At 43.4% G+C, this 25,400-nt stretch overlaps 15 pseudogenes; all 15 read right to left on the bottom strand.

Annotated features, from left to right (window-relative positions):
* Positions 1 to 92: 92 nt before the first annotated feature.
* On the bottom strand, positions 93 to 358 carry LOC130289231 (U2 spliceosomal RNA; annotated as a pseudogene).
* Positions 359 to 1,824: 1,466 nt separating this feature from the next.
* LOC130289377 (U2 spliceosomal RNA) lies at positions 1,825 to 2,088 on the bottom strand (annotated as a pseudogene).
* A 1,466-nt stretch (positions 2,089 to 3,554) lies between these two features.
* On the bottom strand, positions 3,555 to 3,818 carry LOC130289376 (U2 spliceosomal RNA; annotated as a pseudogene).
* A 1,463-nt stretch (positions 3,819 to 5,281) lies between these two features.
* Positions 5,282 to 5,546, bottom strand: LOC130288729 (U2 spliceosomal RNA; annotated as a pseudogene).
* A 1,457-nt stretch (positions 5,547 to 7,003) lies between these two features.
* Positions 7,004 to 7,267, bottom strand: LOC130288215 (U2 spliceosomal RNA; annotated as a pseudogene).
* A 1,472-nt stretch (positions 7,268 to 8,739) lies between these two features.
* On the bottom strand, positions 8,740 to 9,003 carry LOC130289560 (U2 spliceosomal RNA; annotated as a pseudogene).
* A 1,439-nt stretch (positions 9,004 to 10,442) lies between these two features.
* On the bottom strand, positions 10,443 to 10,707 carry LOC130289614 (U2 spliceosomal RNA; annotated as a pseudogene).
* Positions 10,708 to 12,174: 1,467 nt separating this feature from the next.
* On the bottom strand, positions 12,175 to 12,439 carry LOC130288730 (U2 spliceosomal RNA; annotated as a pseudogene).
* Positions 12,440 to 13,892: 1,453 nt separating this feature from the next.
* Positions 13,893 to 14,157, bottom strand: LOC130288385 (U2 spliceosomal RNA; annotated as a pseudogene).
* Positions 14,158 to 15,603: 1,446 nt separating this feature from the next.
* Positions 15,604 to 15,868, bottom strand: LOC130289185 (U2 spliceosomal RNA; annotated as a pseudogene).
* Positions 15,869 to 17,348: 1,480 nt separating this feature from the next.
* On the bottom strand, positions 17,349 to 17,614 carry LOC130288261 (U2 spliceosomal RNA; annotated as a pseudogene).
* Positions 17,615 to 19,087: 1,473 nt separating this feature from the next.
* LOC130290050 (U2 spliceosomal RNA) lies at positions 19,088 to 19,344 on the bottom strand (annotated as a pseudogene).
* Positions 19,345 to 20,816: 1,472 nt separating this feature from the next.
* On the bottom strand, positions 20,817 to 21,080 carry LOC130290017 (U2 spliceosomal RNA; annotated as a pseudogene).
* A 1,472-nt stretch (positions 21,081 to 22,552) lies between these two features.
* Positions 22,553 to 22,817, bottom strand: LOC130289952 (U2 spliceosomal RNA; annotated as a pseudogene).
* A 1,463-nt stretch (positions 22,818 to 24,280) lies between these two features.
* LOC130289929 (U2 spliceosomal RNA) lies at positions 24,281 to 24,545 on the bottom strand (annotated as a pseudogene).
* Between the last annotated feature and the right edge of the window lie 855 nt (positions 24,546 to 25,400).

Below are 25,400 nucleotides of genomic sequence, written 5' to 3'. Positions count from 1 at the left end.
GTGCAACTCATCATTTTGGTCTCCAATTCTCAAACTCAAATTCTCACCCACGGAGGATTAAATGAGAATCTTTCTTGTTTAACACTGGAATGGGGTGGTGCACTGTTCACTACCCGAAGATACTGCCACATCGGGTCAATGCATAGGGCGACAGAAGCAAGCTTCCAAATCAGCTCCCTTTCTCAAAAATCCATTTAATTTATGGTCCCCAGATAGGGAACGTATGTATCAGTATGTGCTCACAAGTCACCCAAGTGCAAGTATTCACACAAAAAAATAAACGTGCCTCAGGATGCGATCTGTCGCAAGATCCTTTCTTTTTTTACACTTGATCTAAGCCAAAAGGCCCAGATGGGATAACCGGGAAAGGGGTGGACCCAACCATGTCCCCTTCATGAGCACTCACATTACTCATAGGAATGGAAGGAAGGCTGGCAGCCAACCAGCCTCCCATACACTCTCTGGCTGGGTGGCAGTCAGCCACCCATACATACATACAGCACAGGCTAAACCCACATCATCACTTAAAAAAAGGACAGGCGACCATTGCACTCTGATGGAGCATTTAGCAATGCAATCCATAGCCTGGCTTTTGCCTGAACCCCCATCACTCCTCCTCTTGCATATAAGACAATATTTCAGATCTGCATATGAAAACAACACGCCTACCTTTGTTGCACATAGCTGCCTGCCTGTCTCTAGTTACCCCACTGGCTGTAGCTGCGTCCCTTCCGACATGGAATAACACCAACTGTAACGATAAACTGAAAATTAACAGTATAAACCTGCATCATTTTGGACTCTGGTATTTGCTGAATCCGGGTGACCTGACAACCGATGGTGGTGCCGCTGGTGATTCTGGCCTTCTTGGAATCTGTTGGGCCTATGTGTTAGCTCACACATCACTTGGGTATCCATGGTAACTACCACAACATGGTCATCTGCAGTTTACATCTAGCCCTAGAAGTGGCATTGAATGGCATTTTAAAAGTGCTAAGGGTCCTGGTGCAATAATCCTCCCATGAGGATCAGCCTCAACGGCTTTGTAGATTGCACTCATGTCAGCAACTCCATATACATTTTTTTTTCTTCATGCTTCTTTCTTCATCCTTTTTTCTTTCTGTCATTCAGACTTTCATTCATTCGATCTCTCTCACTCACTTGCTTTAACTCATTTGTTCTCACTCACTCACTCACTCAATCACTCACTCACTCATTCACTCTCACTCACTCTCACTCTCTCACTCACTCGCTCACTAAGTCAGTCTCTCTCTCTCTCTCTTTTTCTTTTTATATATATTTTTTTCCGTCTTCTTCTTCTTCTTCTTCTTCAGACCCTGTCATAGCACTAATGCCTTTCCAATACCACCAGCAGATGGAGACACTCCATTGCAACATTGGCTGTGAGCAGCAGTTTCTAAAAACAAATGCCTCATGGCGGATTTCCCATCCATCAATGGATGGTAAATTTTGTTTTTATCATTCACTGACCACAGAAACCAATGCATGGTCAAGCAACAGCAATGACACACCCTTGTGTATAGGCATGAGACCCTCACGTCATTTAACAGGATTCAGCACCACCCACAAGACAGCTACCTGTCATGTCATGTCAAACCTGCACAGGTGTGCTAGATTATTATTATTTAGTTTTATTTTATTTTTTTACACCAATCAGTGTGCAAACATGGTCATTAAAACGCTAAATGAATAGACGTTCATAAACCAGTCAGTGCAACTCATCATTTTGGTCTCCAATTCTCAAACTCAAATTCTCACCCACGGAGGATTAAATGAGAATCTTTCTTGTTTAACACTGGAATGGGGTGGTGCACTGTTCACTACCCGAAGATACTGCCACATCGGGTCAATGCATAGGGCGACAGAAGCAAGCTTCCAAATCAGCTCCCTTTCTCAAAAATCCATTTAATTTATGGTCCCCAAATAGTGAACGTATGTATCAGTATGTGCTCACAAGTCACCCAAGTGCAAGTATTCACACAAAAAAAAACGTGCCTCAGGATGCGATCTGTCGCAAGATCCTTTCTTTTTTTACACTTGATCTAAGCCAAAAGGCCTAGAGGGGATAACCGGGAAAGGGGTGGACCCAACCATGTCCCCTTAATGAGCACTCACATTACTCATAGGAATGGAAGGAAGGCTGGCAGCCAACCAGCCTCCCATACACTCTCTGGCTGGGTGGCAGTCAGCCACCCATACATACATACAGCACAGGCTAAACCCACATCATCACTTAAAAAAAGGACAGGCGACCATTGCACTCTGATGGAGCATTTAGCAATGCAATCCATAGCCTGGCTTTTGCCTGAACCCCCATCACTCCTCCTCTTGCATATAAGACAATATTTCAGATCTGCATATGAAAACAACACGCCTACCTTTGTTGCACATAGCTGCCTGCCTGTCTCTAGTTACCCCACTGGCTGTAGCTGCGTCCCTTCCGACATGGAATAACACCAACTGTAACGATAAACTGAAAATTAACAGTATAAACCTGCATCATTTTGGACTCTGGTATTTGCTGAATCCGGGTGACCTGACAACCGATGGTGGTGCCGCTGGTGATTCTGGCCTTCTTGGAATCTGTTGGGCCTATGTGTTAGCTCACACATCACTTGGGTATCCATGGTAACTACCACAACATGGTCATCTGCAGTTTACATCTAGCCCTAGAAGTGGCATTGAATGGCATTTTAAAAGTGCTAAGGGTCCTGGTGCAATAATCCTCCCATGAGGATCAGCCTCAACGGCTTTGTAGATTGCACTCATGTCAGCAACTCCATATACATTTTTTTTTCTTCATGCTTCTTTCTTCATCCTTTTTTCTTTCTGTCATTCAGACTTTCATTCATTCGATCTCTCTCACTCACTTGCTTTAACTCATTTGTTCTCACTCACTCACTCACTCAATCACTCACTCACTCATTCACTCTCACTCACTCTCACTCTCTCACTCACTCGCTCACTAAGTCAGTCTCTCTCTCTCTCTCTTTTTCTTTTTATATATATTTTTTTCCGTCTTCTTCTTCTTCTTCTTCTTCAGACCCTGTCATAGCACTAATGCCTTTCCAATACCACCAGCAGATGGAGACACTCCATTGCAACATTGGCTGTGAGCAGCAGTTTCTAAAAACAAATGCCTCATGGCGGATTTCCCATCCATCAATGGATGGTAAATTTTGTTTTTATCATTCACTGACCACAGAAACCAATGCATGGTCAAGCAACAGCAATGACACACCCTTGTGTATAGGCATGAGACCCTCACGTCATTTAACAGGATTCAGCACCACCCACAAGACAGCTACCTGTCATGTCATGTCAAACCTGCACAGGTGTGCTAGATTATTATTATTTAGTTTTATTTTATTTTTTTACACCAATCAGTGTGCAAACATGGTCATTAAAACGCTAAATGAATAGACGTTCATAAACCAGTCAGTGCAACTCATCATTTTGGTCTCCAATTCTCAAACTCAAATTCTCACCCACGGAGGATTAAATGAGAATCTTTCTTGTTTAACACTGGAATGGGGTGGTGCACTGTTCACTACCCGAAGATACTGCCACATCGGGTCAATGCATAGGGCGACAGAAGCAAGCTTCCAAATCAGCTCCCTTTCTCAAAAATCCATTTAATTTATGGTCCCCAAATAGTGAACGTATGTATCAGTATGTGCTCACAAGTCACCCAAGTGCAAGTATTCACACAAAAAAAAACGTGCCTCAGGATGCGATCTGTCGCAAGATCCTTTCTTTTTTTACACTTGATCTAAGCCAAAAGGCCTAGAGGGGATAACCGGGAAAGGGGTGGACCCAACCATGTCCCCTTCATGAGCACTCACATTACTCATAGGAATGGAAGGAAGGCTGGGAGCCAACCAGCCTCCCATACACTCTCTGGGTGGGTGGCAGTCAGCCACCCATACATACATACAGCACAGGCTAAACCCACATCATCACTTAAAAAAAGGACAGGCGACCATTGCACTCTGATGGAGCATTTAGCAATGCAATCCATAGCCTGGCTTTTGCCTGAACCCCCATCACTCCTCCTCTTGCATATAAGACAATATTTCAGATCTGCATATGAAAACAACACGCCTACCTTTGTTGCACATAGCTGCCTGCCTGTCTCTAGTTACCCCACTGGCTGTAGCTGCGTCCCTTCCGACATGGAATAACACCAACTGTAACGATAAACTGAAAATTAACAGTATAAACCTGCATCATTTTGGACTCTGGTATTTGCTGAATCCGGGTGACCTGACAACCGATGGTGGTGCCGCTGGTGATTCTGGCCTTCTTGGAATCTGTTGGGCCTATGTGTTAGCTCACACATCACTTGGGTATCCATGGTAACTACCACAACATGGTCATCTGCAGTTTACATCTAGCCCTAGAAGTGGCATTGAATGGCATTTTAAAAGTGCTAAGGGTCCTGGTGCAATAATCCTCCCATGAGGATCAGCCTCAACGGCTTTGTAGATTGCACTCATGTCAGCAACTCCATATACATTTTTTTTTCTTCATGCTTCTTTCTTCATCCTTTTTTCTTTCTGTCATTCAGACTTTCATTCATTCGATCTCTCTCACTCACTTGCTTTAACTTATTTGTTCTCACTCACTCACTCACTCACTCAATCACTCACTCACTCATTCACTCTCACTCACTCTCACTCTCTCACTCACTCGCTCACTAAGTCAGTCTCTCTCTCTCTCTCTCTTTTTATATATATTTTTTTCCGTCTTCTTCTTCTTCTTCTTCAGACCCTGTCATAGCACTAATGCCTTTCCAATACCACCAGCAGATGGAGACACTCCATTGCAACATTGGTTGTGAGCAGCAGTTTCTAAAAACAAATGCCTCATGGCGGATTTCCCATCCATCAATGGATGGTAAATTTTGTTTTTATCATTCACTGACCACAGAAACCAATGCATGGTCAAGCAACAGCAATGACACACCCTTGTGTATAGGCATGAGACCCTCACGTCATTTAACAGGATTCAGCACCACCCACAAGACAGCTACCTGTCATGTCATGTCAAACCTGCACAGGTGTGCTAGATTATTATTATTTAGTTTTATTTTATTTTTTTACACCAATCAGTGTGCAAACATGGTCATTAAAACGCTAAATGAATAGACGTTCATAAACCAGTCAGTGCAACTCATCATTTTGGTCTCCAATTCTCAAACTCAAATTCTCACCCACGGAGGATTAAATGAGAATCTTTCTTGTTTAACACTGGAATGGGGTGGTGCACTGTTCACTACCCGAAGATACTGCCACATCGGGTCAATGCATAGGGCGACAGAAGCAAGCTTCCAAATCAGCTCCCTTTCTCAAAAATCCATTTAATTTATGGTCCCCAGATAGGGAACGTATGTATCAGTATGTGCTCACAAGTCACCCAAGTGCAAGTATTCACACAAAAAAAAAACGTGCCTCAGGATGCGATCTGTCGCAAGATCCTTTCTTTTTTTACACTTGATCTAAGCCAAAAGGCCTAGAGGGAATAACCGGGAAAGGGGTGGACCCAACCATGTCCCCTTCATGAGCACTCACATTACTCATAGGAATGGAAGGAAGGCTGGCAGCCAACCAGCCTCCCATACACTCTCTGGGTGGGTGGCAGTCAGCCACCCATACATACATACAGCACAGGCTAAACCCACATCATCACTTAAAAAAAGGACAGGCGACCATTGCACTCTGATGGAGCATTTAGCAATGCAATCCATAGCCTGGCTTTTGCCTGAACCCCCATCACTCCTCCTCTTGCATATAAGATAATATTTCAGATCTGCATTTGAAAACAACACGCCTACCTTTGTTGCACATAGCTGCCTGTCTGTCTCTAGTTACCCCACTGGCTGTAGCTGCGTCCCTTCCGACATGGAATAACACCAACTGTAACGATAAACTGAAAATTAACAGTATAAACCTGCATCATTTTGGACTCTGGTATTTGCTGAATCCGGGTGACCTGACAACCGATGGTGGTGCCGCTGGTGATTCTGGCCTTTTTGGAATCTGTTGGGCCTATGTGTAAGCTCACACATCACTTGGGTATCCATGGTAACTACCACAACATGGTCATCTGCAGTTTACATCTAGCCCTAGAAGTGGCATTGAATGGCATTTTAAAAGTGCTAAGGGTCCTGGTGCAATAATCCTCCCATGAGGATCAGCCTCAACGGCTTTGTAGATTGCACTCATGTCAGCAACTCCATATACATTTTTTTTCTTCATGCTTCTTTCTTCATCCTTTTTTCTTTCTGTCATTCAGACTTTCATTCATTCGATCTCTCTCACTCACTTGCTTTAACTCATTTGTTCTCACTCACTCACTCACTCACTCATTCACTCTCACTCACTCTCACTCTCTCACTCACTCGCTCACTAAGTCAGTCTCTCTCTCTCTCTCTTTTTCTTTTTATATATATTTTTTTCCGTCTTCTTCTTCTTCTTCTTCTTCTTCAGACCCTGTCATAGCACTAATGCCTTTCCAATACCACCAGCAGATGGAGACACTCCATTGCAACATTGGCTGTGAGCAGCAGTTTCTAAAAACAAATGCCTCATGGCGGATTTCCCATCCATCAATGGATGGTAAATTTTGTTTTTATCATTCACTGACCACAGAAACCAATGCATGGTCAAGCCACAGCAATGACACACCCTTGTGTATAGGCATGAGACCCTCAAGTCATTTAACAGGATTCAGCACCACCCACAAGACAGCTACCTGTCATGTCATGTCAAACCTGCACAGGTGTGCTAGATTATTATTATTTAGTTTTATTTTATTTTTTTACACCAATCAGTGTGCAAACATGGTCATTAAAACGCTAAATGAATAGACGTTCATAAACCAGTCAGTGCAACTCATCATTTTGGTCTCCAATTCTCAAACTCAAATTCTCACCCAAGGAGGATTAAATGAGAATCTTTCTTGTTTAACACTGGAATGGGGGTGGTGCACTGTTCACTACCCGAAGATACTGCCACATCGGGTCAATGCATAGGGCGACAGAAGCAAGCTTCCAAATCAGCTCCCTTTCTCAAAAATCCATTTAATTTATGGTCCCCAGATAGGGAACGTATGTATCAGTATGTGCTCACAAGTCACCCAAGTGCAAGTATTCACACAAAAAAAAACGTGCCTCAGGATGCGATCTGTCGCAAGACCCTTTCTTTTTTTACACTTGATCTAAGCCAAAAGGCCTAGAGGGGATAACCGGGAAAGGGGTGGACCCAACCATGTCCCCTTCATGAGCACTCACATTACTCATAGGAATGGAAGGAAGGCTGGCAGCCAACCAGCCTCCCATACACTCTCTGGGTGGGTGGCAGTCAGCCACCCATACATACATACAGCACAGGCTAAATCCACATCATCACTTAAAAAAAGGACAGGCGACCATTGCACTCTGATGGAGCATTTAGCAATGCAATCCATAGCCTGGCTTTTGCCTGAACCCCCATCACTCCTCCTCTTGCATATAAGACAATATTTCAGATCTGCATATGAAAACAACACGCCTACCTTTGTTGCACATAGCTGCCTGCCTGTCTCTAGTTACCCCACTGGCTGTAGCTGCGTCCCTTCCGACATGGAATAACACCAACTGTAACGATAAACTGAAAATTAACAGTATAAACCTGCATCATTTTGGACTCTGGTATTTGCTGAATCTGGGTGACCTGACAACCGATGGTGGTGCCGCTGGTGATTCTGGCCTTCTTGGAATCTGTTGGGCCTATGTGTTAGCTCACACATCACTTGGGTATCCATGGTAACTACCACAACATGGCCATCTGCAGTTTACATCTAGCCCTAGAAGTGGCATTGAATGGCATTTTAAAAGTGCTAAGGGTCCTGGTGCAATAATCCTCCCATGAGGATCAGCCTCAACGGCTTTGTAGATTGCACTCATGTCAGCAACTCCATATACATTTTTTTTTCTTCATGCTTCTTTCTTCATCCTTTTTTCTTTCTGTCATTCAGACTTTCATTCATTCGATCTCTCTCACTCACTTGCTTTAACTCATTTGTTCTCACTCACTCACTCACTCACTCAATCACTCACTCACTCATTCACTCTCACTCACTCTCACTCTCTCACTCACTCGCTCACTAAGTCAGTCTCTCTCTCTCTCTCTCTTTTTCTTTTTATATATATTTTTTTCCGTCTTCTTCTTCTTCTTCTTCTTCAGACCCTGTCATAGCACTAATGCCTTTCCAATACCACCAGCAGATGGAGACACTCCATTGCAACATTGGTTGTGAGCAGCAGTTTCTAAAAACAAATGCCTCATGGCGGATTTCCCATCCATCAATGGATGGTAAATTTTGTTTTTATCATTCACTGACCTCAGAAACCAATGCATGGTCAAGCAACAGCAATGACACACCCTTGTGTATAGGCATGCGACCCTCACGTCATTTAACAGGATTCAGCACCACCCACAAGACAGCTACCTGTCATGTCATGTCAAACCTGCACAGGTGTGCTAGATTATTATTATTTAGTTTTATTTTATTTTTTTACACCAATCAGTGTGCAAACATGGTCATTAAAACGCTAAATGAATAGACATTCATAAACCAGTCAGTGCAACTCATCATTTTGGTCTCCAATTCTCAAACTCAAATTCTCACCCACGGAGGATTAAATGAGAATCTTTCTTGTTTAACACTGGAATGGGGTGGTGCACTGTTCACTACCCGAAGATACTGCCACATCGGGTCAATGCATAGGGCGACAGAAGCAAGCTTCCAAATCAGCTCCCTTTCTCAAAAATCCATTTAATTTATGGTCCCCAGATAGGGAATGTATGTATCAGTATGTGTTCAAAAGTCACCCAAGTGCAAGTATTCACACAAAAAAAAACGTGCCTCAGGATGCGATCTGTCGCAAGATCCTTTCTTCTTTAACACTTGATCTAAGCCAAAAGGCCTAGAGGGGATAACCGGGAAAGGGGTGGACCCAACCATGTCCCCTTCATGAGCACTCACATTACTCATAGGAATGGAAAGAAGGCTGGCAGCCAACCAGCCTCCCATACACTCTCTGGGTGGGTGGCAGTCAGCCACCCATACATACATACAGCACAGGCTAAACCCACATCATCACTTAAAAAAAGGACAGGCGACCATTGCACTCTGATGGAGCATTTAGCAATGCAATCCATAGCCTGGCTTTTGCCTGAACCCCCATCACTCCTCCTCTTGCATATAAGACAATATTTCAGATCTGCATATGAAAACAACACGCCTACCTTTGTTGCACATAGCTGCCTGCCTGTCTCTAGTTACCCCACTGGCTGTAGCTGCGTCCCTTCCGACATGGAATAACACCAACTGTAACGATAAACTGAAAATTAACAGTATAAACCTGCATCATTTTGGACTCTGGTATTTGCTGAATCCGGGTGACCTGACAACCGATGATGGTGCCGCTGGTGATTCTGGCCTTCTTGGAATCTGTTGGGCCTATGTGTTAGCTCACACATCACTTGGGTATCCATGGTAACTACCACAGCATGGCCGTTTACATCTAGCCCTAGAAGTGGCATTGAATGGCATTTTAAAAGTGCTAAGGGTCCTGGTGCAATAATCCTCCCATGAGGATCAGCCTCAACGGCTTTGTAGATTGCACTCATGTCAGCAACTCCATATACATTTTTTTTTCTTCATGCTTCTTTCTTCATCCTTTTTTCTTTCTGTCATTCAGACTTTCATTCATTCGATCTCTCTCACTCACTTGCTTTAACTCATTTGTTCTCACTCACTCACTCATTCACTCTCACTCACTCTCACTCTCTCACTCACTCGCTCACTAAGTCAGTCTCTCTCTCTCTCTCTTTTTCTTTTTATATATATTTTTTTCCGTCTTCTTCTTCTTCTTCTTCTTCAGACCCTGTCATAGCACTAATGCCTTTCCAATACCACCAGCAGATGGAGACACTCCATTGCAACATTGGTTGTGAGCAGCAGTTTCTAAAAACAAATGCCTCATGGCGGATTTCCCATCCATCAATGGATGGTAAATTTTGTTTTTATCATTCACTGACCACAGAAACCAATGCATGGTCAAGCAACAGCAATGACACACCCTTGTGTATAGGCATGCGACCCTCACGTCATTTAACAGGATTCAGCACCACCCACAAGACAGCTACCTGTCATGTCATGTCAAACCTGCACAGGTGTGCTAGATTATTATTATTTAGTTTTATTTTATTTTTTTACACCAATCAGTGTGCAAACATGGTCATTAAAACGCTAAATGAATAGACATTCATAAACCAGTCAGTGCAACTCATCATTTTGGTCTCCAATTCTCAAACTCAAATTCTCACCCACGGAGGATTAAATGAGAATCTTTCTTGTTTAACACTGGAATGGGGTGGTGCACTGTTCACTACCCGAAGATACTGCCACATCGGGTCAATGCATAGGGCGACATAAGCAAGCTTCCAAATCAGCTCCCTTTCTCAAAAATCCATTTAATTTATGGTCCCCAGATAGGGAACGTATGTATCAGTATGTGCTCACAAGTCACCCAAGTGCAAGTATTCACACAAAAAAAAAACGTGCCTCAGGATGCGATCTGTCGCAAGATCCTTTCTTTTTTTACACTTGATCTAAGCCAAAAGGCCTAGAGGGGATAACCGGGAAAGGGGTGGACCCAACCATGTCCCCTTCATGAGCACTCACATTACTCATAGGAATGGAAGGAAGGCTGGCAGCCAACCAGCCTCCCATACACTCTCTGGGTGGGTGGCAGTCAGCCACCCATACATACATACAGCACAGGCTAAACCCACATCATCACTTAAAAAAAGGACAGGCGACCATTGCACTCTGATGGAGCATTTAGCAATGCAATCCATAGCCTGGCTTTTGCCTGAACCCCCATCACTCCTCCTCTTGCATATAAGACAATATTTCAGATCTGCATATGAAAACAACACGCCTACCTTTGTTGCACATAGCTGCCTGCCTGTCTCTAGTTACCCCACTGGCTGTAGCTGCGTCCCTTCCGACATGGAATAACACCAACTGTAACGATAAACTGAAAATTAACAGTATAAACCTGCATCATTTTGGACTCTGGTATTTGCTGAATCCGGGTGACCTGACAACCGATGGTGGTGCCGCTGGTGATTCTGGCCTTCTTGGAATCTGTTGGGCCTATGTGTTAGCTCACACATCACTTGGGTATCCATGGTAACTACCACAACATGGTCATCTGCAGTTTACATCTAGCCCTAGAAGTGGCATTGAATGGCATTTTAAAAGTGCTAAGGGTCCTGGTGCAATAATCCTCCCATGAGGATGAGCCTCAACGGCTTTGTAGATTGCACTCATGTCAGCAACTCCATATACATTTTTTTTTCTCTTATGCTTCTTTCTTCATCCTTTTTTCTTTCTGTCATTCAGACTTTCATTCATTCGATCTCTCTCACTCACTTGCTTTAACTCATTTGTTCTCACTCACTCACTCACTCAATCACTCACTCACTCATTCACTCTCACTCACTCTCACTCTCTCACTCACTCGCTCACTAAGTCAGTCTCTCTCTCTCTCTCTTTTTCTTTTTATATATATTTTTTTCCGTCTTCTTCTTCTTCTTCTTCTTCAGACCCTGTCATAGCACTAATGCCTTTCCAATACCACCAGCAGATGGAGACACTCCATTGCAACATTGGTTGTGAGCAGCAGTTTCTAAAAACAAATGCCTCATGGCGGATTTCCCATCCATCAATGGATGGTAAATTTTGTTTTTATCATTCACTGACCACAGAAACCAATGCATGGTCAAGCAACAGCAATGACACACCCTTGTGTATAGGCATGAGACCCTCACGTCATTTAACAGGATTCAGCACCACCCACAAGACAGCTACCTGTCATGTCATGTCAAACCTGCACAGGTGTGCTAGATTATTATTATTTAGTTTTATTTTATTTTTTTACACCAATCAGTGTGCAAACATGGTCATTAAAACGCTAAATGAATAGACGTTCATAAACCAGTCAGTGCAACTCATCATTTTGGTCTCCAATTCTCAAACTCAAATTCTCACCCACGGAGGATTAAATGAGAATCTTTCTTGTTTAACACTGGAATGGGGTGGTGCACTGTTCACTACCCGAAGATACTGCCACATCGGGTCAATGCATAGGGCGACAGAAGCAAGCTTCCAAATCAGCTCCCTTTCTCAAAAATCCATTTAATTTATGGTCCCCAGATAGGGAACGTATGTGTCAGTATGTGCTCACAAGTCACCCAAGTGCAAGTATTCACACAAAAAAAAAACGTGCCTCAGGATGCGATCTGTCGCAAGATCCTTTCTTTTTTTACACTTGATCTAAGCCAAAAGGCCTAGAGGGAATAACCGGGAAAGGGGTGGACCCAACCATGTCCCCTTCATGAGCACTCACATTACTCATAGGAATGGAAGGAAGGCTGGCAGCCAACCAGCCTCCCATACACTCTCTGGGTGGGTGGCAGTCAGCCACCCATACATACATACAGCACAGGCTAAACCCACATCATCACTTAAAAAAAGGACAGGCGACCATTGCACTCTGATGGAGCATTTAGCAATGCAATCCATAGCCTGGCTTTTGCCTGAACCCCCATCACTCCTCCTCTTGCATATAAGATAATATTTCAGATCTGCATTTGAAAACAACACGCCTACCTTTGTTGCACATAGCTGCCTGTCTGTCTCTAGTTACCCCACTGGCTGTAGCTGCGTCCCTTCCGACATGGAATAACACCAACTGTAACGATAAACTGAAAATTAACAGTATAAACCTGCATCATTTTGGACTCTGGTATTTGCTGAATCCGGGTGACCTGACAACCGATGGTGGTGCCGCTGGTGATTCTGGCCTTTTTGGAATCTGTTGGGCCTATGTGTAAGCTCACACATCACTTGGGTATCCATGGTAACTACCACAACATGGTCATCTGCAGTTTACATCTAGCCCTAGAAGTGGCATTGAATGGCATTTTAAAAGTGCTAAGGGTCCTGGTGCAATAATCCTCCCATGAGGATCAGCCTCAACGGCTTTGTAGATTGCACTCATGTCAGCAACTCCATATACATTTTTTTTCTTCATGCTTCTTTCTTCATCCTTTTTTCTTTCTGTCATTCAGACTTTCATTCATTCGATCTCTCTCACTCACTTGCTTTAACTCATTTGTTCTCACTCACTCACTCACTCATTCACTCTCACTCACTCTCACTCTCTCACTCACTCGCTCACTAAGTCAGTCTCTCTCTCTCTCTCTTTTTCTTTTTATATATATTTTTTTCCGTCTTCTTCTTCTTCTTCTTCTTCTTCAGACCCTGTCATAGCACTAATGCCTTTCCAATACCACCAGCAGATGGAGACACTCCATTGCAACATTGGCTGTGAGCAGCAGTTTCTAAAAACAAATGCCTCATGGCGGATTTCCCATCCATCAATGGATGGTAAATTTTGTTTTTATCATTCACTGACCACAGAAACCAATGCATGGTCAAGCAACAGCAATGACACACCCTTGTGTATAGGCATGAGACCCTCAAGTCATTTAACAGGATTCAGCACCACCCACAAGACAGCTACCTGTCATGTCATGTCAAACCTGCACAGGTGTGCTAGATTATTATTATTTAGTTTTATTTTATTTTTTTACACCAATCAGTGTGCAAACATGGTCATTAAAACGCTAAATGAATAGACGTTCATAAACCAGTCAGTGCAACTCATCATTTTGGTCTCCAATTCTCAAACTCAAATTCTCACCCACGGAGGATTAAATGAGAATCTTTCTTGTTTAACACTGGAATGGGGGTGGTGCACTGTTCACTACCCGAAGATACTGCCACATCGGGTCAATGCATAGGGCGACAGAAGCAAGCTTCCAAATCAGCTCCCTTTCTCAAAAATCCATTTAATTTATGGTCCCCAGATAGGGAACGTATGTATCAGTATGTGCTCACAAGTCACCCAAGTGCAAGTATTCACACAAAAAAAAAACGTGCCTCAGGATGCGATCTGTCGCAAGACCCTTTCTTTTTTTACACTTGATCTAAGCCAAAAGGCCTAGAGGGGATAACCGGGAAAGGGGTGGACCCAACCATGTCCCCTTCATGAGCACTCACATTACTCATAGGAATGGAAGGAAGGCTGGCAGCCAACCAGCCTCCCATACACTCTCTGGGTGGGTGGCAGTCAGCCACCCATACATACATACAGCACAGGCTAAATCCACATCATCACTTAAAAAAAGGACAGGCGACCATTGCACTCTGATGGAGCATTTAGCAATGCAATCCATAGCCTGGCTTTTGCCTGAACCCCCATCACTCCTCCTCTTGCATATAAGACAATATTTCAGATCTGCATATGAAAACAACACGCCTACCTTTGTTGCACATAGCTGCCTGTCTGTCTCTAGTTACCCCACTGGCTGTAGCTGCGTCCCTTCCGACATGGAATAACACCAACTGTAACGATAAACTGAAAATTAACAGTATAAACCTGCATCATTTTGGACTCTGGTATTTGCTGAATCCGGGTGACCTGACAACCGATGGTGGTGCCGCTGGTGATTCTGGCCTTCTTGGAATCTGTTGGGCCTATGTGTTAGCTCACACATCACTTGGGTATCCATGGTAACTACCACAACATGGCCGTTTACATCTAGCCCTAGAAGTGGCATTGAATGGCATTTTAAAAGTGCTAAGGGTCCTGGTGCAATAATCCTCCCATGAGGATCAGCCTCAACGGCTTTGTAGATTGCACTCATGTCAGCAACTCCATATACATTTTTTTTTCTTCATGCTTCTTTCTTCATCCTTTTTTCTTTCTGTCATTCAGACTTTCATTCATTCGATCTCTCTCACTCACTTGCTTTAACTCATTTGTTCTCACTCACTCACTCATTCACTCTCACTCACTCTCACTCTCTCACTCACTCGCTCACTAAGTCAGTCTCTCTCTCTCTCTCTTTTTCTTTTTATATATATTTTTTTCCGTCTTCTTCTTCTTCTTCTTCTTCTTCTTCAGACCCTGTCATAGCACTAATGCCTTTCCAATACCACCAGCAGATGGAGACACTCCATTGCAACATTGGCTGTGAGCAGCAGTTTCTAAAAACAAATGCCTCATGGCGGATTTCCCATCCATCAATGGATGGTAAATTTTGTTTTTATCATTCACTGACCACAGAAACCAATGCATGGTCAAGCAACAGCAATGACACACCCTTGTGTATAGGCATGAGACCCTCAAGTCATTTAACAGGATTCAGCACCACCCACAAGACAGCTACCTGTCATGTCATGTCAAACCTGCACAGGTGTGCTAGATTATTATTATTTAGTTTTATTTAATTTTTTTACACCAATCAGTGTGCAAACATGGTCATTAAAACGCTAAATGAATAGACGTTCATAAACCAGTCAGTGCAACTCATCATTTTGGTCTCCAATTCTCAAACTCAAATTCTCACCCACGGAGGATTAAATGAGAATCTTTCTTGTTTAACACTGGAATGGGGGTGGTGCACTGTTCACTACCCGAAGATACTGCCACATCGGGTCAATGCATAGGGCGACAGAAGCAAGCTTCCAAATCAGCTCCCTTTCTCAAAAATCCATTTAATTTATGGTCCCCAGATAGGGAACGTATGTATCAGTATGTGCTCACAAGTCACCCAAGTGCAAGTATTCACACAAAAAAAAACGTGCCTCAGGATGCGATCTGTCGCAAGATCCTTTCTTTTTTTTACACTTGATCTAAGCCAAAAGGCATAGAGGGGATAACCGGGAAAGGGGTGGACCCAACCATGTCCCCTTCATGAGCACTCACATTACTCATAGGAATGGAAGGAAGGCTGGCAGCCAACCAGCCTCCCATACACTCTCTGGGTGGGTGGCAGTCAGCCACCCATACATACATACAGCACAGGCTAAACCCACATCATCACTTAAAAAAAGGACAGGCGACCATTGCACTCTGATGGAGCATTTAGCAATGCAATCCATAGCCTGGCTTTTGCCTGAACCCCCATCACTCCTCCTCTTGCATATAAGACAATATTTCAGATCTGCATATGAAAACAACACGCCTACCTTTGTTGCACATAGCTGCCTGCCTGTCTCTAGTTACCCCACTGGCTGTAGCTGCGTCCCTTCCGACATGAAATAACACCAACTGTAACGATAAACTGAAAATTAACAGTATAAACCTGCATCATTTTGGACTCTGGTATTTGCTGAATCCGGGTGACCTGACAACCGATGGTGGTGCCGCTGGTGATTCTGGCCTTCTTGAAATCTGTTGGGCCTATGTGTTAGCTCATAGCTCATACATCACTTGGGTATCCATGGTAACTACCACAACATGGTCATCTGCAGTTTACATCTAGCCCTAGAAGTGGCATTGAATGGCATTTTAAAAGTGCTAAGGGTCCTGGTGCAATAATCCTCCCATGAGGATCAGCCTCAACGGCTTTGTAGATTGCACTCATGTCAGCAACTCCATATACATTTTTTTTTCTTCATGCTTCTTTCTTCATCCTTTTTTATTTCTGTCATTCAGACTTTCATTCATTCGATCTCTCTCACTCACTTGCTTTAACTCATTTGTTCTCACTCACTCACTCACTCACTCACTCAATCACTCACTCACTTATTCACTCTCACTCACTCTCTCTCTCTCACTCACTCGCTCACTAAGTCAGTCTCTCTCTCTCTCTCTCTTTTTCTTTTTATATATATTTTTTTCCGTCTTCTTCTTCTTCTTCTTCAGACCCTGTCATAGCACTAATGCCTTTCCAATACCACCAGCAGATGGAGACACTCCATTGCAACATTGGTTGTGAGCAGCAGTTTCTAAAAACAAATGCCTCATGGCGGATTTCCCATCCATCAATGGATGGTAAATTTTGTTTTTATCATTCACTGACCACAGAAACCAATGCATGGTCAAGCAACAGCAATGACACACCCTTGTGTATAGGCATGAGACCCTCACGTCATTTAATAGGATTCAGCACCACCCACAAGACAGCTACCTGTCATGTCATGTCAAACCTGCACAGGTGTGCTAGATTATTATTATTTAGTTTTATTTTATTTTTTTACACCAATCAGTGTGCAAACATGGTCATTAAAACGCTAAATGAATAGACGTTCATAAACCAGTCAGTGCAACTCATCATTTTGGTCTCCAATTCTCAAACTCAAATTCTCACCCACGGAGGATTAAATGAGAATCTTTCTTGTTTAACACTGGAATGGGGTGGTGCACTGTTCACTACCCGAAGATACTGCCACATCGGGTCAATGCATAGGGCGACAGAAGCAAGCTTCCAAATCAGCTCCCTTTCTCAAAAATCCATTTAATTTATGGTCCCCAGATAGGGAACGTATGTATCAGTATGTGCTCACAAGTCACCCAAGTGCAAGTATTCACACAAAAAAAAAAACGTGCCTCAGGATGCGATCTGTCGCAAGATCCTTTCTTTTTTTACACTTGATCTAAGCCAAAAGGCCTAGAGGGGATAACCGGGAAAGGGGTGGACCCAACCATGGTCCCTTCATGAGCACTCACATTACTCATAGGAATGGAAGGAAAGCTGGCAGCCAACCAGCCTCCCATACATTCTCTGGGTGGGTGGCAGTCAGCCACCCATACATACATACAGCACAGGCTAAACCCACATCATCACTTAAAAAAAGGACATGCGACCATTGCACTCTGATGGAGCATTTAGCAATGCAATCCATAGCCTGGCTTTTGCCTGAACCCCCATCACTCCTCCTCTTGCATATAAGACAATATTTCAGATCTGCATATGAAAACAACACGCCAACCTTTGTTGCACATAGCTGCCTGTCTGTCTCTAGTTACCCCACTGGCTGTAGCTGCGTCCCTTCCGACATGGAATAACACCAACTGTAACGATAAACTGAAAAGTAACAGTATAAACCTGCATCATTTTGGACTCTGGTATTTGCTGAATCCGGGTGACCTGACAACCGATGGTGGTGCCGCTGGTGATTCTGGCCTTCTTGGAATCTGTTGGGCCTATGTGTTAGCTCACACATCACTTGGGTATCCATGGTAACTACCACAACATGGTCATCTGCAGTTTACATCTAGCCCTAGAAGTGGCATTGAATGGCATTTTAAAAGTGCTAAGGGTCCTGGTGCAATAATCCTCCCATGAGGATCAGCCTCAACGGCTTTGTAGATTGCACTCATGTCAGCAACTCCATATACATTTTTTTTTCTTCATGCTTCTTTCTTCATCCTTTTTTCTTTCTGTCATTCAGACTTTCATTCATTCGATCTCTCTCACTCACTTGCTTTAACTCATTTGTTCTCACTCACTCACTCACTCAATCACTCACTCACTCATTCACTCTCACTCAGTCTCACTCTCTCACTCACTCGCTCACTAAGTCTGTCTCTCTCTCTCTCTCTTTTTATATATATTTTTTTCCGTCTTCTTCTTCTTCTTCTTCTTCTTCTTCAGACCCTGTCATAGCACTAATGCCTTTCCAATACCACCAGCAGATGGAGACACTCCATTGCAACATTGGTTGTGAGCAGCAGTTTCTAAAAACAAATGCCTCATGGCGGATTTCCCATCCATCAATGGATGGTAAATTTTGTTTTTATCATTCACTGACCACAGAAACCAATGCATGGTCAAGCAACAGCAATGACACACCTTTGTGTATAGGCATGAGACCCTCACGTCATTTAACAGGATTCAGCACCACCCACAAGACAGCTACCTGTCATGTCATGTCAAACCTGCACAGGTGTGCTAGATTATTATTATTTAGTTTTATTTTATTTTTTTACACCAATCAGTGTGCAAACATGGTCATTAAAACGCTAAATGAATAGACGTTCATAAACCAGTCAGTGCAACTCATCATTTTGGTCTCCAATTCTCAAACTCAAATTCTCACCCACGGAGGATTAAATGAGAATCTTTCTTGTTTAACACTGGAATGGGGTGGAGTACTGTTCACTACCCGAATATACTGCCACATCGGGTCAATGCATAGGGCGACAGAAGCAAGCTTCCAAATCAGCTCCCTTTCTCAAAAATCCATTTAATTTATGGTCCCCAGATAGGGAACGTATGTATCAGTATGTGCTCACAAGTCACCCAAGTGCAAGTATTCACACAATAAAAAACGTGCCTCAGGATGCGATCTGTCGCAAGATCCTTTCTTTTTTTACACTTGATCTAAGCCAAAAGAACTAGAGTGGATAATCGGGAAAGGGGTGGACCCAACCATGTCCCCTTCATGAGCACTCACATTACTCATAGGAATGGAAGGAAGGCTGGCAGCCAACCAGCCTCCCATACACTCTCTGGGTGGGTGGCAGTCAGCCACCCATACATACATACAGCACAGGCTAAACCCACATCATCACTTAAAAAAAGGACAATCGACCATTGCACTCTGATGGAGCATTTAGCAATGCAATCCATAGCCTGGCTTTTGCCTGAACCCCCATCACTCCTCCTCTTGCATATAAGACAATATTTCAGATCTGCATATGAAAACAACACGCCTACCTTTGTTGCACATAGCTGCCTGCCTGTCTCTAGTTACCCCACTGGCTGTAGCTGCGTCCCTTCCGACATGGAATAACACCAACTGTAACGATAAACTGAAAATTAACAGTATAAACCTGCATCATTTTGGACTCTGGTATTTGCTGAATCCGGGTGACCTGACAACCGATGGTGGTGCCGCTGGTGATTCTGGCCTTCTTGGAATCTGTTGGGCCTATGTGTTAGCTCACACATCACTTGGGTATCCATGGTAACTACCACAACATGGTCATCTGCAGTTTACATCTAGCCCTAGAAGTGGCATTGAAAGGCATTTTAAAAGTGCTAAGGGTCCTGGTGCAATAATCCTCCCATGAGGATCAGCCTCAACGGCTTTGTAGATTGCACTCATGTCAGCGACTCCATATACATTTTTTTTTCTTCATGCTTCTTTCTTCATCCTTTTTTCTTTCTGTCATTCAGACTTTCATTCATTCGATCTCTCTCACTCACTTGCTTTAACTCATTTGTTCTCACTCACTCACTCACTCAATCACTCACTCACTCATTCACTCTCACTCAGTCTCACTCTCTCACTCACTCGCTCACTAAGTCTGTCTCTCTCTCTCTCTCTCTCTCTTTTTATATATATTTTTTTCCGTCTTCTTCTTCTTCTTCTTCTTCTTCTTCAGACCCTGTCATAGAACTAATGCCTTTCCAATACCACCAGCAGATGGAGACACTCCATTGCAACATTGGTTGTGAGCAGCAGTTTCTAAAAACAAATGCCTCATGGCGGATTTCCCATCCATCAATGGATGGTAAATTTTGTTTTTATCATTCACTGACCACAGAAACCAATGCATGGTCAAGCAACAGCAATGACACACCTTTGTGTATAGGCATGAGACCCTCACGTCATTTAACAGGATTCAGCACCACCCACAAGACAGCTACCTGTCATGTCATGTCAAACCTGCACAGGTGTGCTAGATTATTATTATTTAGTTTTATTTTATTTTTTTACACCAATCAGTGTGCAAACATGGTCATTAAAACGCTAAATGAATAGACGTTCATAAACCAGTCAGTGCAACTCATCATTTTGGTCTCCAATTCTCAAACTCAAATTCTCACCCACGGAGGATTAAATGAGAATCTTTCTTGTTTAACACTGGAATGGGGTGGTGCACTGTTCACTACCCGAATATACTGCCACATCGGGTCAATGCATAGGGCGACAGAAGCAATCTTCCAAATCAGCTCCCTTTCTCAAAAATCCATTTAATTTATGGTCCCCAGATAGGGAACGTATGTATCAGTATGTGCTCACAAGTCACCCAAGTGCAAGTATTCACACAAAAAAAAACGTGCCTCAGGATGCGATCTGTCGCAAGATCCTTTCTTTTTTTACACTTGATCTAAGCCAAAAGGACTAGAGTGGATAATCGGGAAAGGGGTGGACCCAACCATGTCCCCTTCATGAGCACTCACATTACTCATAGGAATGGAAGGAAGGCTGGCAGCCAACCAGCCTCCCATACACTCTCTGGGTGGGTGGCAGTCAGCCACCCATACATACATACAGCACAGGCTAAACCCACATCATCACTTAAAAAAAGGACAGGCGACCATTGCACTCTGATGGAGCATTTAGCAATGCAATCCATAGCCTGGCTTTTGCCTGAACCCCCATCACTCCTCCTCTTGCATATAAGACAATATTTCAGATCTGCATATGAAAACAACACGCCTACCTTTGTTGCACATAGCTGCCTGCCTGTCTCTAGTTACCCCACTGGCTGTAGCTGCGTCCCTTCCGACATGGAATAACACCAACTGTAACGATAAACTGAAAATTAACAGTATAAACCTGCATCATTTTGGACTCTGGTATTTGCTGAATCCGGGTGACCTGACAACCGATGGTGGTGCCGCTGGTGATTCTGGCCTTCTTGGAATCTGTTGGGCCTATGTGTTAGCTCACACATCACTTGGGTATCCATGGTAACTACCACAACATGGTCATCTGCAGTTTACATCTAGCCCTAGAAGTGGCATTGAAAGGCATTTTAAAAGTGCTAAGGGTCCTGGTGCAATAATCCTCCCATGAGGATCAGCCTCAACGGCTTTGTAGATTGCACTCATGTCAGCGACTCCATATACATTTTTTTTTCTTCATGCTTCTTTCTTCATCCTTTTTTCTTTCTGTCATTCAGACTTTCATTCATTCGATCTCTCTCACTCACTTGCTTTAACTCATTTGTTCTCACTCACTCACTCACTCAATCACTCACTCACTCATTCACTCTCACTCAGTCTCACTCTCTCACTCACTCGCTCACTAAGTCTGTCTCTCTCTCTCTCTCTCTCTCTTTTTATATATATTTTTTTCCGTCTTCTTCTTCTTCTTCTTCTTCTTCTTCAGACCCTGTCATAGAACTAATGCCTTTCCAATACCACCAGCAGATGGAGACACTCCATTGCAACATTGGTTGTGAGCAGCAGTTTCTAAAAACAAATGCCTCATGGCGGATTTCCCATCCATCAATGGATGGTAAATGTTGTTTTTATCATTCACTGACCACAGAAACCAATGCATGGTCAAGCAACAGCAATGACACACCTTTGTGTATAGGCATGAGACCCTCACGTCATTTAACAGGATTCAGCACCACCCACAAGACAGCTACCTGTCATGTCATGTCAAACCTGCACAGGTGTGCTAGATTATTATTATTTAGTTTTATTTTATTTTTTTACACCAATCAGTGTGCAAACATGGTCATTAAAACGCTAAATGAATAGACGTTCATAAACCAGTCAGTGCAACTCATCATTTTGGTCTCCAATTCTCAAACTCAAATTCTCACCCACGGAGGATTAAATGAGAATCTTTCTTGTTTAACACTGGAATGGGGTGGTGCACTGTTCACTACCCGAATATACTGCCACATCGGGTCAATGCATAGGGCAACAGAAGCAAGCTTCCAAATCAGCTCCCTTTCTCAAAAATCCATTTAATTTATGGTCCCCAGATAGGGAACGTATGTATCAGTATGTGCTCACAAGTCACCCAAGTGCAAGTATTCACACAAAAAAAAAACGTGCCTAAGGATGCGATCTGTCGCAAGATCCTTTCTTTTTTTACACTTGATCTAAGCCAAAAGGACTAGAGTGGATAATCAGGAAAGGGGTGGACCCAACCATGTCCCCTTCATGAGCACTCACATTTCTCATAGGAATGGAAGGAAGGCTGGCAGCCAACCAGCCTCCCATACACTCTCTGGGTGGGTGGCAGTCAGCCACCCATACATACATACAGCACAGGCTAAACCCACATCATCACTTAAAAAAAGGACAGGCGACCATTGCACTCTGATGGAGCATTTAGCAATGCAATCCATAGCCTGGCTTTTGCCTGAACCCCCATCACTCCTCCTCTTGCATATAAGACAATATTTCAGATCTGCATATGAAAACAACACGCCTACCTTTGTTGCACATAGCTGCCTGCCTGTCTCTAGTTACCCCACTGGCTGTAGCTGCGTCCCTTCCGACATGGAATAACACCAACTGTAACGATAAACTGAAAATTAACAGTATAAACCTGCATCATTTTGGACTCTGGTATTTGCTGAATCCGGGTGACCTGACAACCGATGGTGGTGCCGCTGGTGATTCTGGCCTTCTTGGAATCTGTTGGGCCTATGTGTTAGCTCACACATCACTTGGGTATCCATGGTAACTACCACAACATGGTCATCTGCAGTTTACATCTAGCCCTAGAAGTGGCATTGAAAGGCATTTTAAAAGTGCTAAGGGTCCTGGTGCAATAATCCTCCCATGAGGATCAGCCTCAACGGCTTTGTAGATTGCACTCATGTCAGCAACTCCATATACATTTTTTTTTCTTCATGCTTCTTTCTTCATCCTTTTTTCTTTCTGTCATTCAGACTTTCATTCATTCGATCTCTCTCACTCACTTGCTTTAACTCATTTGTTCTCACTCACTCACTCACTCAATCACTCACTCACTCATTCACTCTCACTCACTCTCACTCTCTCACTCACTCGCTCACTAAGTCAGTCTCTCTCTCTCTTTTTCTTTTTATATATATTTTTTTCCGTCTTCTTCTTCTTCTTCTTCTTCAGACCCTGTCATAGCACTAATGCCTTTCCAATACCACCAGCAGATGGAGACACTCCATTGCAACATTGGTTGTGAGCAGCAGTTTCTAAAAACAAATGCCTCATGGCGGATTTCCCATCCATCAATGGATGGTAAATTTTGTTTTTATCATTCACTGACCACAGAATTCAATGCATGGTCAAGCAACAGCAATGACACACCCTTATGTATAGGCATGAGACCCTCACGTCATTTAACAGGATTCAGCACCACCCACAAGACAGCTACCTGTCATGTCATGTCAAACCTGCACAGGTGTGCTAGATTATTATTATTTAGTTTTATTTTTTTTTTTTTACACCAATCAGTGTGCAAACATGGTCATTAAAACGCTAAATGAATAGACGTTCATAAACCAGTCAGTGCAACTCATCATTTTGGTCTCCAATTCTCAAACTCAAATTCTCACCCACGGAGGATTAAATGAGAATCTTTCTTGTTTAACACTGGAATGGGGTGGTGCACTGTTCACTACCCGAAGATACTGCCACATCGGGTCAATGCATAGGGCGACAGAAGCAAGCTTCCAAATCAGCTCCCTTTCTCAAAAATCCATTTAATTTATGGTCCCCAGATAGGGATCGTATGTATCAGTATGTGCTCACAAGTCACCCAAGTGCAGGTATTCACACAAAAAAAAAACGTGCCTCAGGATGTGATCTGTCGCAAGATCCTTTCTTTTTTTACACTTGATCTAAGCCAAAAGGACTAGAGGGGATAATCGGGAAAGGGGTGGACGCAACCATGTCCCCTTCATGAGCACTCACATTACTCATAGGAATGGAAGGAAGGCTGGCAGCCAACCAGCCTCCCATACACTCTCTGGGTGGGTGGCAGTCAGCCACCCATACATACATACAGCACAGGCTAAACCCACATCATCACTTAAAAAAAGGACAGGCGACCATTGCACTCTGATGGAGCATTTAGCAATGCAATCCATAGCCTGGCTTTTGCCTGAACCCCCATCACTCCTCCTCTTGCATATAAGACAATATTTCAGATCTGCATATGAAAACAACACGCCTACCTTTGTTGCACATAGCTGCCTGCCTGTCTCTAGTTACCCCACTGGCTGTAGCTGCGTCCCTTCCGACATAGAATAACACCAACTGTAACGATAAACTGAAAATTAACAGTATAAACCTGCATCATTTTGGACTCTGGTATTTGCTGAATCCGGGTGACCTGACAACCGATGGTGGTGCCGCTGGTGATTCTGGCCTTCTTGGAATCTGTTGGGCCTATGTGTTAGCTCACACATCACTTGGGTATCCATGGTAACTACCACAACATGGTCATCTGCAGTTTACATCTAGCCCTAGAAGTGGCATTGAATGGCATTTTAAAAGTACTAAGGGTCCTGGTGCAATAATCCTCCCATGAGGATCAGCCTCAACGGCTTTGTAGATTGCACTCATGTCAGCAACTCCATATACATTTTTTTTTCTTCATGCTTCTTTCTTCATCCTTTTTTCTTTCTGTCATTCAGACTTTCATTCATTCGATCTCTCTCACTCACTTGCTTTAACTCATTTGTTCTCACTCACTCACTCAATCACTCATTCACTCTC

This window comes from Hyla sarda, chromosome 8 (assembly GCF_029499605.1).
Source record: "Hyla sarda isolate aHylSar1 chromosome 8, aHylSar1.hap1, whole genome shotgun sequence".
Classification (NCBI taxonomy): Eukaryota; Metazoa; Chordata; class Amphibia; order Anura; family Hylidae; genus Hyla; species Hyla sarda.
This window is presented reverse-complemented; position numbering and strand designations above follow the sequence as displayed.